This window comes from Phyllostomus hastatus, unplaced genomic scaffold, assembly GCF_019186645.2.
Source record: "Phyllostomus hastatus isolate PE091 unplaced genomic scaffold, TTU_PhHast_1.1 phas_contig_283, whole genome shotgun sequence".
In the NCBI taxonomy this organism is placed as follows: domain Eukaryota; kingdom Metazoa; phylum Chordata; class Mammalia; order Chiroptera; family Phyllostomidae; genus Phyllostomus; species Phyllostomus hastatus.
This window is the reverse complement of record NW_025333833.1, coordinates 5907327-5919768: the sequence shown is the minus strand read 5'-3', so window position 1 is coordinate 5919768 and position 12442 is coordinate 5907327. Positions and strand designations below refer to the sequence as shown.

The following is a 12442-nucleotide window of genomic DNA, read 5'->3' as shown; positions in this document are numbered from 1 at the left end:
GGAGGAGAGAGATAATCCCAGGCAGAAGACCTGCATGGATAAAGGCAAAAAGCGTGGAACTGTTCACTGGCTCCCCTCCTTCCTTAGACCAAAATCTGTCTCTTAGAGGACAGGGAATGTGTCTTTGTTCACCATTTAAGCCCCAGGACCTAGAAAAGAGCAGCATAAATTCTGGCTGTACAAATGACCAAAAGAAAGAAAACAAAAACTAAAGAGACTGGTGATAAGGATATCAAAGGAAGAGAAGGTGTCAAGAAAGAGAACTCAGTGTAAAATGTCACAGACACATCTAAACAAGATCTAACCCTCCCCTGGATCAAACAATGAGACTGACACTGACTCTGCAGGGGCAGGAGTCCTTGCTAGCAGAGGATGTGGGGGACACGGGCAGTCAGTTTCACCTGAACCCTTCTCTCTTCTCCAGCGTGCTAACCACAGAAGGCAGAGAGCAGGCAATTATCTTCTGAGCACGATGGGATCAATGTGCTATTCCTCTGAGGTCTAGAGAAAGGGAGAGTGGGTAAAAGAAGAGCCAAGCACCAAACATTCAGGGCGGAAAAGTTATCCCTTTTGGATAAACACTCTGAAAAGAAAGAGGCAGAGCCCTGGTTGTATGGCTCAGTGCATTGAGAGCCGGCCTGCAAACCAAAGGGTTGCCAGTTCAATTCCCAGTCAGGGCACATGCCTGGGTTGCGGGCCAGGTCCCCAGTAGGGGGTGCGTGAGAGGCAAGCACACATTGATGTTTTCCTCTCTTTCTCCCTCCCTTCCCCCAAAAGTAAATAAATAAAATCTCTCTAAAAAAAAAGAGGTAGTGAAGACCTAAGAGAGAATTTATTCCACTCTTCCACCTAATGAAAAGTTTGACTAGTTTCTTAGAAACAATAAAGTCTGAACCTTAGAATATTTTCACTTTCATTTGTGCTATTTCAATATTAGGGAAAAAATGACCAAAAATTAAATGGCACAACCACCCATGTACTGTTTGGTAGTGATACCTAAGAAGGATATTTCAATAGTTAACAAAGGATACCACATCAATACCTATAATAATGATAACTACATGATGTCTTTTTCTAAGTAATAAAAGTACCATGTCATTTTAATATGCGGTTGTTCTACAAGTGCAAAAACAAAAGTGGCACAATTTAAATATGAGCTCTGTTCTCTGGAAAATGAAAGTGCTGACGCCTCCTTTCTGTTCAAGGCTTCAACCTTCACATCAATAGGAGAAACAAATTTCTTTATTCTTTGCTCCATCCAAGGAGGAAAAACTAGTACAGAGATCTAGAAACATTGTTACTTCTATGAAGTGAAGAACAAGAGCAAGACGAACCTTCAGACGTGGGTCAATTTTAAAAAATGGAAAAGATATTATACATTTCTCATCAAAGCAGTCGAATGGAAAACTACAAAGGGCGGTGCTCTTGAACAAACTTAGTCACTGTCTTTTCTCCATAATCAGTATCTACTTTGTACTGCATGTCAGGAAAGGGGTGGTTATTTGCTTAAAGTCAATTAGTCAGGGCGATGCTGTGAGAAAATAATTTAAATTTGTGTAATTCTATTCTTTTTTAATTTTAAATCACTAAAATCTTTTCAACTACAGTGCACATACAACAATGTATTAGTTTCAGATGCACAGCCCAGCAATTAGACATTATGTAACTTACTAAGTGAGCATCCTGATAAATCTCACAGCCATCTGACACCATTCAGTTACTAGAACAGTAGTGACCATCTTCCCTATGCTGTACGTTACATTTCCATGGCTGTTCTGGAACCACCAATCTGTACTTCATGATCCCTTCACGTTTTTCACCCACCCCATCCCCTGAACCCCCCTTCCATCCGGCAAACATCAAAATGTCCTCTGTATCTACCCAGCAAAGCTATCATTTTGTCATTGAGTGAACTCAGGTGCAGAGATGAACGACTTTTCTAAAGCCACAGAACTAGCAGTGGCAGAAAAGGCAGAACCTGGTGCATCCTAAGGACAGATAAAGAGCTTGCCGGGTAAGAAAAAGCTATGAGCAACAAAATGGCAATAAATACATATCTATCAATAATTGAATCTAAAAAACAAATGAACAAGCAGAACAGAAATTTGTGCAATTCTTAATTACAAAATAATTATGAAGAAAGCAAATCCCTGACTTCCAGTTCCACCAAGTGGCGGAAAGGGGGGGGGGGGGGGACCCGCTGTCCTGACCGGATAAGGCGTCTGCAATTAGCTCGCCTCTTCCGTGTGTTTTATCTGTGTTCCCATGCACGGAAGGCTGCTTGGACACAGTGTGTTCTGTTGGCCACTTGAAACACTCCCTTCCTAATCCTGCTTACGTTTGTGGTTTGCATAGGCAATGAGGAAAGAATTCAAATAAATTTCATTTCAGGCACTACTCACAATCCTTACTTTAGAGTTTAAATTAATGAGTTTTTTTTCCCTAAGTTTGGTTTCACCTTTCTCTGAACAATTCTCTGTTTTAAATGCTTATTATGCTCAGCTATTTTTTTTGCACTCAATATTTTTTATAGTAAAAGAAGATTAAACAAGTTTGAAACTAGTGTTGGCCATTTCTTGTAATGTCTACCCAGAATTCAAAAGCAAAAAGAAAAAACATCATTGTGAGGCAGAAGTCTACCATAACATAGCAAGATAATAGATCAAATCTCTTAAGTGTAAGTTCCTTAAAGGAAAAGATCCCAGTGTCTTAGAAAGTAATACTGAGCATAAAAATTAGTAGTCAGTAATTACTATTTTTATCCTAGGAGCAATGACCTCCTCTTATATATCCACATGGCAGTTATCAAAAACAGAAAACTATTAGCTACTTTTAACGGTAACATTTCCCGAAGCCAGATTTCATTTCAAATGGTCCTTGACACTGAAAAATGACCTTACAATGTTTGTATACATGGAATCAGAGACTTGAAAAACAATGGCAAAGTGAAATAAGCACTGGCTTGGGATTCGCGAGATCTTGCCTTTTCTGCCATTGCTAGTTCTGTGGCTTTAGGAAAGTCATCAGTCTCTGCGTCTGAGTTCACTCAGTGGCAAAACGAAGAAACTGGTGTGACTGACTCAGGGAGCTCCCTCGCAGTCCCAGCCTGCTGAGGTTCTGTGTGCGCGCTGCGGGGAGCGGAGCACCACCTACAGACTGGCCAACTGCAAGGGCACCGAACGCAGCGTAGGGTTTACAGCGAACTCTCATGTGTCATCTCATTTAACCTTCTCAACAAGATGCAGGGCTATTATGTTTCTGTTTTACAAAGGTCAGGTTCCAAGACGGCACTGGGATCCGGAGTGTTCGTACTCCGCATTCTGTCTATGTTCTGTCCATTACACCACATTACCTGAAGTGTACAGGTAAAGCCCTTAGAGTCTGACTTAGCAAAGAATGTGTTTAAAAACGCTTAATTGTAAGCTGCCCAACTCCCCTTAGATTAGGAAAGCAGAGCAAAAACGTTGCCCAGAGTACGACATCAAAATTTCTTATTTTCCCTTTGCAAACTGTTCCTGAAAAAAGATTCAAGATAACGTAACTACGTGAGAAACAGACTAAAATTCTGAGAAGAAGACAAGCGGGTCTGAGTACAGCTAAATGGAGCCGTGCTGAAGCAATGTAAATACATTTCTCAACTCATTTGGTTCCTGACAGGGAAATCACGTAATTCTTAATGAATTTGGAATTAGTTACATTAATCCAAAATTGCACTGCCCTTTTGGGACTGGCCCCAAGTCAAACTCTGAGTGAGGAGCGCCGGTCTGGAACAGGACCTGGACGGAGCGCGTGACGTCCACACCCTCTGGGAGCGAGTCTCACGGTGCCACGGGCTACAAGGACCATCCGAACCCACTGCTCACGGAGATGCGACGCTCCGTGGTCACGCAGACTGTTCAGAGGGGAGGAGAAATGAAGCCAAATTTACCTCAAAACCAGCCCAAACCTACCCACTCCCCAGCACTCTGATATCTCTGTGGGTAATGATGTCTGAACTACTGCTTTCGAAAGCGTTCAGGTTGAGGATTTCTAGGAACACAGAATATGGGTAACCTCCTAGCAGTCCCAGCCAGTTCTTTAGGGTTGCCAGTCAGCAGCCGATCGAGTGTATAATTCCGACATCTTATGCTCATTGCTCAAAATAAGAGTCAGAGAGTAATAGTTTTGCAGCATCTAAAAACACCTTCTGTCAATGGTTTTGCAGAATTAACTTTTGTCCTAAGAATTAACTACACAAGTCCTTATCTTAAAGACAGTGTTATTTTTCAAAGAGCCATTTATAAATCACCATTCTTGATCATTAAAACCACTCAACTTCCCTCGGCGGCAGGGTGGCATTCCCAGGACCAGGCCCGTCTGTGCAAAGGAAGAGGGAACGCGGGCCGTCTCGTCTGGGAGGACCGGGCAGCGCAGCGCTCGAGCGCCTCCGGGCGGCCGAGAGCGACACCACTGGGGTCCTGAGCCCAGGTCTGGACACACGCTGACCTCAGCACACATGGCTTTCAGAGCTGCAGCGCCAGAGGCCTTTTCAACGGTCCCTTGCACGGGCCAGCGGACACCGAGGGCTGCTCAGAGAAACAGTGCGATGAGGCCAGAGCCCAGGCCCCACTCCTGGCTCTCCCCTGGGTGACCTTTGTCAGTGGGGATTTGGACTGGCCGGAAAACAAGAGGAAACCCCAGAGAGAAGCTGACTTTTCTCCCTTTTATAAACGCCCAAGGGTGGGCAGTTCGGGGCTGGTGCGAAGCTCTGTTCCTCCCAGCCTTCTCTTCTGTTCTGCCACTGCCCGTGTGCGGCCCAGTCCTCGCGGCCTCAGACAGGCCTCAACTGTCAAAGGCCCAGAACAGCACAGCGGAGGAACAGAGGGAAGAAGGAGGGGCAGAGGGTGCGAGCCAACCCTCTCTTAAGAAAGCTCCCCAAATTACCCACAACACTTGCTTGTTTTTAACCACAGCTAGTCACACTGAACTGCAAGGGAGTCTAGGACTTTGAGTAGCCACATGCCCAGCTGACCTGTTAGTACTATGGGGAGAAGGTAAAAACAGGTATTGGGGAATGAGCTGTCTCCACCACACTACCCGTGTATTCTTAACCACTTGATGTACTGATTTCTCATCTGTAAAATGGAACAACAACGGAACCTCTTTTCAGAGTTACTTTGAAGTGATAACATAGAAGGGTTAGCACAGGGTCTTATACATAATAAATATGCAACAAAGTAAACAATTACTTTTCTTTCTCTTACTGCTTTCCTTTTCAATTGTTAAAAACCATATTAACTGTTTTGTTCCCTTTAGTTTATCTAATTGTTCCCAACCCCCACATTATCTGCACAGTGTAAACAGACTGAGGTTCTTGCACCACTGCTTCCAACAAGACCACGCCTCTTTCAAATGCCCTTGCCGCCCTGGCCGGCGTGGCTCGGTTGGTTGGAGCATTGTCCCATAACCAAAAGGTTGCAGCTTTGATTCCTGGTCAGGGCACACACCTAAATTCTGGGTTTGATCCCGGTCTAGGCATGAATGATCTCCAGTCCAGGCACCTACAGGAGGCAACCAATCGATCCGTCTCTCACATCAATGTTTCCCTTTCCCTTCCCCTCTCTCTAAAAACGCAATAAAAAAATATGTCCTTCAGGTGAGGATAAAAAAAATGCCCTTGCCAACACGTACATCTGTGCATGAACACACACACACACTGCACACACTCATTTCCTTTTCCTTTCCCTCATATAAAAGTTTAGTATATCCCATTACCTAAGTCCAAGAGCAAACTCCTAAAGCTAAGCCATAACCTCTAAACTCCCTTCTCTCTGCTTCCCCAACATCTCCCCAGCAGTGTCTCCTACTACGATGCAATATGGATAACACTAGTGACAAGGACAAAAACGATGATGAAAAGTACAAATTAACAGAGGCCATCCCTTTGAAAGTTTTTTCTGTGCCAGGTAATGTCGTAAGTGCTCTACAGGAGCCTCCTCTTCTAACCCTCAAAATAACCTGTGAGGTTATCACCATATTATCGCCATAAGAAAGATCGGAGCTAAAGCTTAGAAAGGTCACAGCCAAAGTCGCGCGGTAAGTAAATGGCAGCGGCCTGCTGGACTCCAAGGCTGCTCATTTAGCGACTGTGTGACACCTGTCTTCCTATACACACATGCCACCTGCATTCCCTGTACACGCCCGGGTCACCTTCAAATTCTTTTTCTAGTCACATCCTGCAGCTTCCTTAAGACACAGCTCAGGTCTGACCTCTCCTCCGGACCCGCCATCAGCTGCGGTGACGGCGATCAGAAACGGCGCTGGCAGTGCAGCACACTGGCAGAACACCGCAAGGTTCCGAGCACCGTGCGTATACTAACACATTTAGTCCTCACACAGCTCTGTCCATCAGACCCCAGTTATCCCCACTTCATAATGAGGCAAATATAAAGAGGCAAGTAACTTGCTCCACCTGACACAGGCAAGGAGCCGGGGTCGCAACCAGCTAGTCTGGATGCAGAGTTTGGGCTTTAACCACTAACCGCTACTGCCACTCCTTTATCTTCCGTGTAACCTACCTCCTCCAACAAAATATATTCTCCCTGAATCCCCTATTGAGATATTGAATCACATATACTGATATTTGATAAATGCAGTTATATTTTACTACAACAGATAATATCAGGCACAGCAAATTACAGCCACACTTCACAGACTCTACTGAAGGCAGACAGAACCGTTCTGGGCCCAGGAGATGCTGGGAACTTTCCCACTCGGTTGGTGTGGACTCTAAAACCCGTGGCAGACAGCAAATGAAAACTGCCCTTTCTATGAAACACCTAAGCAATAAATCCAGAGGCACACCTTGCTTTCCCGACAGGACCACAGTATCGTCAGGAAAAACCGTTGTGCGTGTGCGCACACATACACCGCCACACGCACCGCTCAGCAGAACCGATTAATTAAACTGAATGTTCATTCACTCTTCGCAATCACACCACCGGGATCCGGGGACAACTGTATGGCTGCCCTCACGCACGTGGCCCTCGCGCACGTGGCCGGCGTCAGGCACAAACAGGGGCGCTGCCGTTCGGACGCCCTGGGCCCGTGAGGCTGACACTGAGCGCTACGGTGCTCGGCCCAGCATTCGGCAAGTCACTGGGTCGTGCAGTCTGGAAGACACCACAAATCATGGGCAGGATGCTCCTACTACAAGAGATGAAAGCGGGGCGGGGCGGGGCGGACCCTGACTACCACCCACAGCCCTCCTCCTCCACTGCGCCCCCACAGCACTCTGCATGCCCTCCACATCAAAAGGGGCGCATTTAGAGGCACTAACCCAGAAGAGGTGGCCAATTGTTACCCGCCCTGAGTGACCATGATCGAGAAGCAAACCGAGGGGGCACCTGTTCTTCGAGGAATGACCTTAACCACTTGTGATGGGGTTCCAAAACCCTCTCTCGGTGAAAGAGACTCGGCTTGCTCACCGGCCAGGCTTTTCCCCATCCGCCACCCCGCACCCATGCTCAGCGCCCCCAGCCCCCGGCACGCAGCAAATGCAGTTTCTCTTCCTGCTCTCCACTTGGCTTCTACTGGAGGCAGAAACCATCAACCACGATGGAACTGCTGAGAGCTGTGACGCCGGAGAAATAGACGCGGTAAAAGCTGAAGCATTCAGCAACTGGATGCTTAATAACTATAAATGTCACTGAGATTTCTTTGCATTTCTTGGAATAAATTCTAAAGGGACTTAAGAATCCTAATGAGGAAAAAGAAGTTGTTAATATAATACCACATCGTAGGATCAAAACTTATCTGTCTGAATAACTTACAATTTGTCATATATTAAACAACCAAAGGAAGTTACATCTTTAGGTATATAAGGAAGAAGGTCCCACTCAAAAGCAGTCAAATCTTCACCATTTCTTGAAGTGAAGGATTCCATCAGCTTCCTGGAGCATCTCCCCCATCTTTTTGGTTTTTTAGGCTATAGCGCCTTCCCAGCCTCACTGAACATTCTGTACCAGCTCCCAACACTAAGCAACTGGGCCGTGGGGAAATGAGGCTTGGGTGGCACTTCCTTGGCTTGTGACTGGCGCTTAAGCTATACTGCAGCTCAGCTTTGTTTGGTGTCAGAAATTTAAGCTCAGAAGTACTAGGAGTACTAGGAGAAACTGTGCCAAGTCCAAACAATGAATACCTTATAAATATTATGACCGTCAGCTTAATATTACACACACACGAAGGAGTTCAGGGGCGAACAGAAGGAAAGTGAAAACCAACAGAAACTAGAGGGATCATAAGCGGAAGGAAAAAAGAACCTAGTCAAAAAAATAAAAGTGCAGGCCACTAGCTGGAAACCAAGCAAGCAGACAGCCCCGCAAAAAGGTAAGTGAGAAATACAACCCATGACGCAGGGCCCCCCTGTTGGGAGCAGGTGAGGCCGTCTTTCACACACAGCGGGCCGCGTTCGGGAGGTGGGGTGAAGGCAGGGAAACATGGGGGACGCTGCACAGGTCTCCAGGGTGGAAGGTAACTACTGGGTTAGACAACGGCGTGGTCACGTACCGGATGGGACGGGGGATAAAGGGTGACGGAAGGAGACTTGATTCCGGTGGCAAACACACAATACAATACACAGATGATGTATTATAGAATCGTACACCTGAAACCTATGTGCTTTTATTATCCAGTGTTACCCCAATAAATTCAATACATAAAAAATAAAAATAAATGTGAAAAAAAGAAAGTGACTGATTCCAGCCACGGCTGTTGCATGTTCCCGCCGCCTGAGTGTGGCCTCGGGCACATCGCACTCCCGACCAAACCGACTCTTCTGATCACCCCCGTAGTCTGCTCAACCACAGAGACACCCTCTCCAAAGTGCACTGCCCACACACCCTGCAATACACGCTCTCCACTCTTTCAATGCAATCGTTACAGTTGTGCAAATATTTGATATTCTGTGAGAAAAAGGCTGTAGTGCTCACGAGGATGAATGGCATGACCTTATAAAATAGCTTTTTGAAGGGGGGAGTCCGTCTTGTTTTGGGGAGTAGAAGGCAGTTAATCCCTGGTGTGCGTTCAAGGCGGCTCTACTTTATTTCAGGTCTACCACTTCTGAAGGCATTCTGCCTCTTGCAAGATCCAGAGAGTTCTAAATATATTCAATACCAGGCTCCCCCGACCCCGCACACACACAACTTCACATATAGTTAACTTTTCTGAGGTTCATTCTTCTAACCCAGCAAAAGGTTTCCAAGGCATGAAGTCCAGCCACAGTCTTCCCTGGCAGAGCTCCTGTCGGAAGGAGAGCCCCAGCTGTGCAAACACAGGAGAACGGGGCCATGAACAGAGAGTGTGAGAAAGGCGCGGGGGGTGGGGGCGGGGGCGGCTTTCTGGGCCAGCATTTGTCACCAACTTTCAGAACCTCCCCACCAGATGGGACTTGGAGGGACTGTCAGAGTCCCAGGACTGAGGCCTTAAGAGGCGCCCGTGAGTGCGTTCTGGTCTGTCCGCCCTCCTCTCCAGTGGGCGAACCCAAGAAAGATGGTCGCACCTGGAGAGTCCCGGAGACAGAGGCCAGAACTGCTGCTACGGAAACTTTCTTATCATTCTACGTCCTTCCTCAGGATTGGAACGCACCGGGCATTGAGGGTCATTCCTTGGGGAGTCTCTCCCACCGTCGAGGGCTCCAGGAGATCCCCACAAAACCCCTCCCACCCTCCGGGTACCGTCTCCCCCAGAAAGCCTTCCTCAGCCCCCTAAGGCGGGCAGTCACATTCCCCTCCGCCCTCCAGAAAGCTCTAGCTGAGCACTGAATACACCGACCCCTGCTGGTGCTTCATGTGCCTCCGCAGGCGGGCTGCAAACACTCCAAGGCAGGCATTCCCTGTGCATTGACAGGAAGTACTCTATAGAATATTTGTTGAATAAATGAAAAATAATCTTTCCTCTTTGGGGACATTTGAATAACATTCATCCCCTGCCCATGGTATCTGAGGTGTTTTAATCAGGGGGAAAAGAATATAAGAAGACAAAAAGGGAGAGTGACTAAGAACGTCAGAATCTAACACACATATTCCCCCTTTTTGGTTACTGCTTTCACTATAGAATTGCTTTTAAACCACCTATGGATGAAAACTACTTTTATATACTATCTGCAGACTCCATTTACGGAAATGTATGTGCAACTCTTAGGTCTTTTTCTGAGAAGGAAAACAAGCAAAACAGATTCCCTTGAATACGGATAATCCACAAGTGTAATTTTAAAAACAAACAAAAAGCAAACAAAGGCACCGATGCAGAGAACGGACTGGTGGCTGCCACAGAGGAGGAGGGTGGGAGGAGGACAACATGGGTAAAAGGCTCAGAAGTGTGGAGACGAATGGAAACCAGCGTTTGGGAGGCGAGCGCGCTACAGGCGGTACAGATACGGAATTACATCACAGTACTGGACACCTGGACCACCTGGAGTGTTATCAACCCACAACCCCAGTTAAAAAGGAAACTGCTCCTTACATCCTTGATTACACAGTCGGGTTTAGTGCCTCCGGGCCACCTTGCTGGATGTGTGACTCCGAGCACGTTACTTGTCTGTGCTTCACAGCCTCACCTGCAGAATGGTGGTCGCAGTGGTCGCCACCGTGCAGGCTGCCGTGAGAACTACACACAGCCTCAGGTGCGCAGCCCAGGGCGGAGCGGCTGGCTCGTCCTAAACGGCAAAGAGCGCCAACTGCCGCCGCCAGGGAGAAAGCCGTTCCAGCGGAAAGAAGGGGATCCGGAGACAGATTTTCCACGTCCCGGGACTCACTTTCTGGTCATGTGACCCACCACTCTGGGCCTCAGTCTCCCCGTCTGAAAAATGGGGCTTCCCTTTGCCGGCAGTGAGGATCAAGGAGGACTGGATGCGTGAAACCGCTGTACAACTACAGTGGATGTTTGGAACACGGAGCGCGTGACCGGAACGCGGACACTGTGCGACTGTCCACGGGTAAGGGCAGCCCCCACCCACCCTCTCACTGAGGTAGTGTGGCCGGCAGCACACAGGTGCACATCACTGGAAGAGTAAAAATCTCTTTTAGAAACAGAGGAATATTCAATGCATGTTCCGCATGGCAAGTTGTGTAGGTAGAAAAGAAAAAGGCTTATTTTGGAAAAAGATTTGTTAAAACACCCACCCGAATGTGTCCCTGTTCCCGCCAGGCACTCTGTCCTGACTATTCCCATAATCTACGCGCCCCCTCGATGAGAGGCCCAACCTCGTATCCAGGTCCTGCGACTTGGGAGGCCATAATGCTGTGACATTCGGGACAAATCCACTGTCGTCAACTCTGAACAGTCTCTTCTTTGAACAGGAAACACGCATTGTCCATACAATTCACCTGATAATTTAGTGTGAAAAGTCATGTAGCATCTCTTGGAATGCTTTTAGAACATTGTGTGATCTTTGTCTTGCTCTTTAAACACCTATAAATGCAGTATGGTCTTCTCATACAGTCAGAAACCCCTGGGGGGCAAGATCCAGGCCTTGTATTTCCTTCCAAATTCTGTATTACTTAGCATCACACCTCACAGAGTTCAGTAATTAGTTGCCAGCTAATTAATCATTGCAATTGTGGCAACCTAACATACCCCATGTGTCCAAGGGGGAAAAAAGGGAATAAAAATTTCATCTTGGTAATTCTGTTTTGAGTTTTCTGTCTAGAAAATAAGGAAATTATAATGGTTAAATGTTATATAAGAGCATTAATAAGATCATCTATAATCATTTTTGTGCTCTGGGTCAACATGCTACCCCACAAATGGAAAACTGCATTAAAATACGGATTTCTAGGAAGCCGGGGGGGCTTGCGTCTGGGGTTCCTGAACTCTGGTGGATACAAGCTGAGCGGAGCGTGAGCCGGAGAAGCCATCCTGGGGGCGGGGGCGGGGGGGGTGTCACTGAGAGTGACAAACACCTGGAAAAAGCCATAATGTGTTTTTAGGGGTAATCTGGTTTCTATTAGTGGCAAAACCCTGGAGAGACAATATTTTTTTTGAAGACTTAAAGCTAATCTCTGGCTAGAATTAAATAATTTGCCTGGCTAGACACCAATTCAATGACTTTCCCCCATTCATCCATGTCTGCATTAGAGGAAGAAATAAATTAAGTCAAATTATTTGCCCACATTTTACTATGAAAACAACTATTACGCATTCACACCCTTAAACGGCACTGCTAAACAAAAAAACTGTACAAGCCAAATATAAACTGAATTGAGTTGATTTCTGGAACTGTTTGGCTACCAAAGTAATGAGGATGTGCTTATTAGATGCCAAACACTGTTGTACACGCTCTGCGTATGTGAATTTACTTAGTCCTCACAGGTTTTAACATCACCCGCCCTCATTGTATACATGAGGAGACCGAGGCTCAGAGAAGTGGAAGGACTCGTCCCAGGTCACAGGAGGGGAGCCAGCA

The 12442-nt window shown here is 46.7% G+C and overlaps 1 protein-coding gene across 5 annotated transcripts in view; it reads right to left on the bottom strand.

Moving 5' to 3' along the window:
* RABGAP1L (RAB GTPase activating protein 1 like) overlaps nucleotides 1-12442 on the bottom strand; it is a 453918-nt gene that overhangs the window by 207511 nt on the left and 233965 nt on the right. The window lies entirely within an intron of this gene.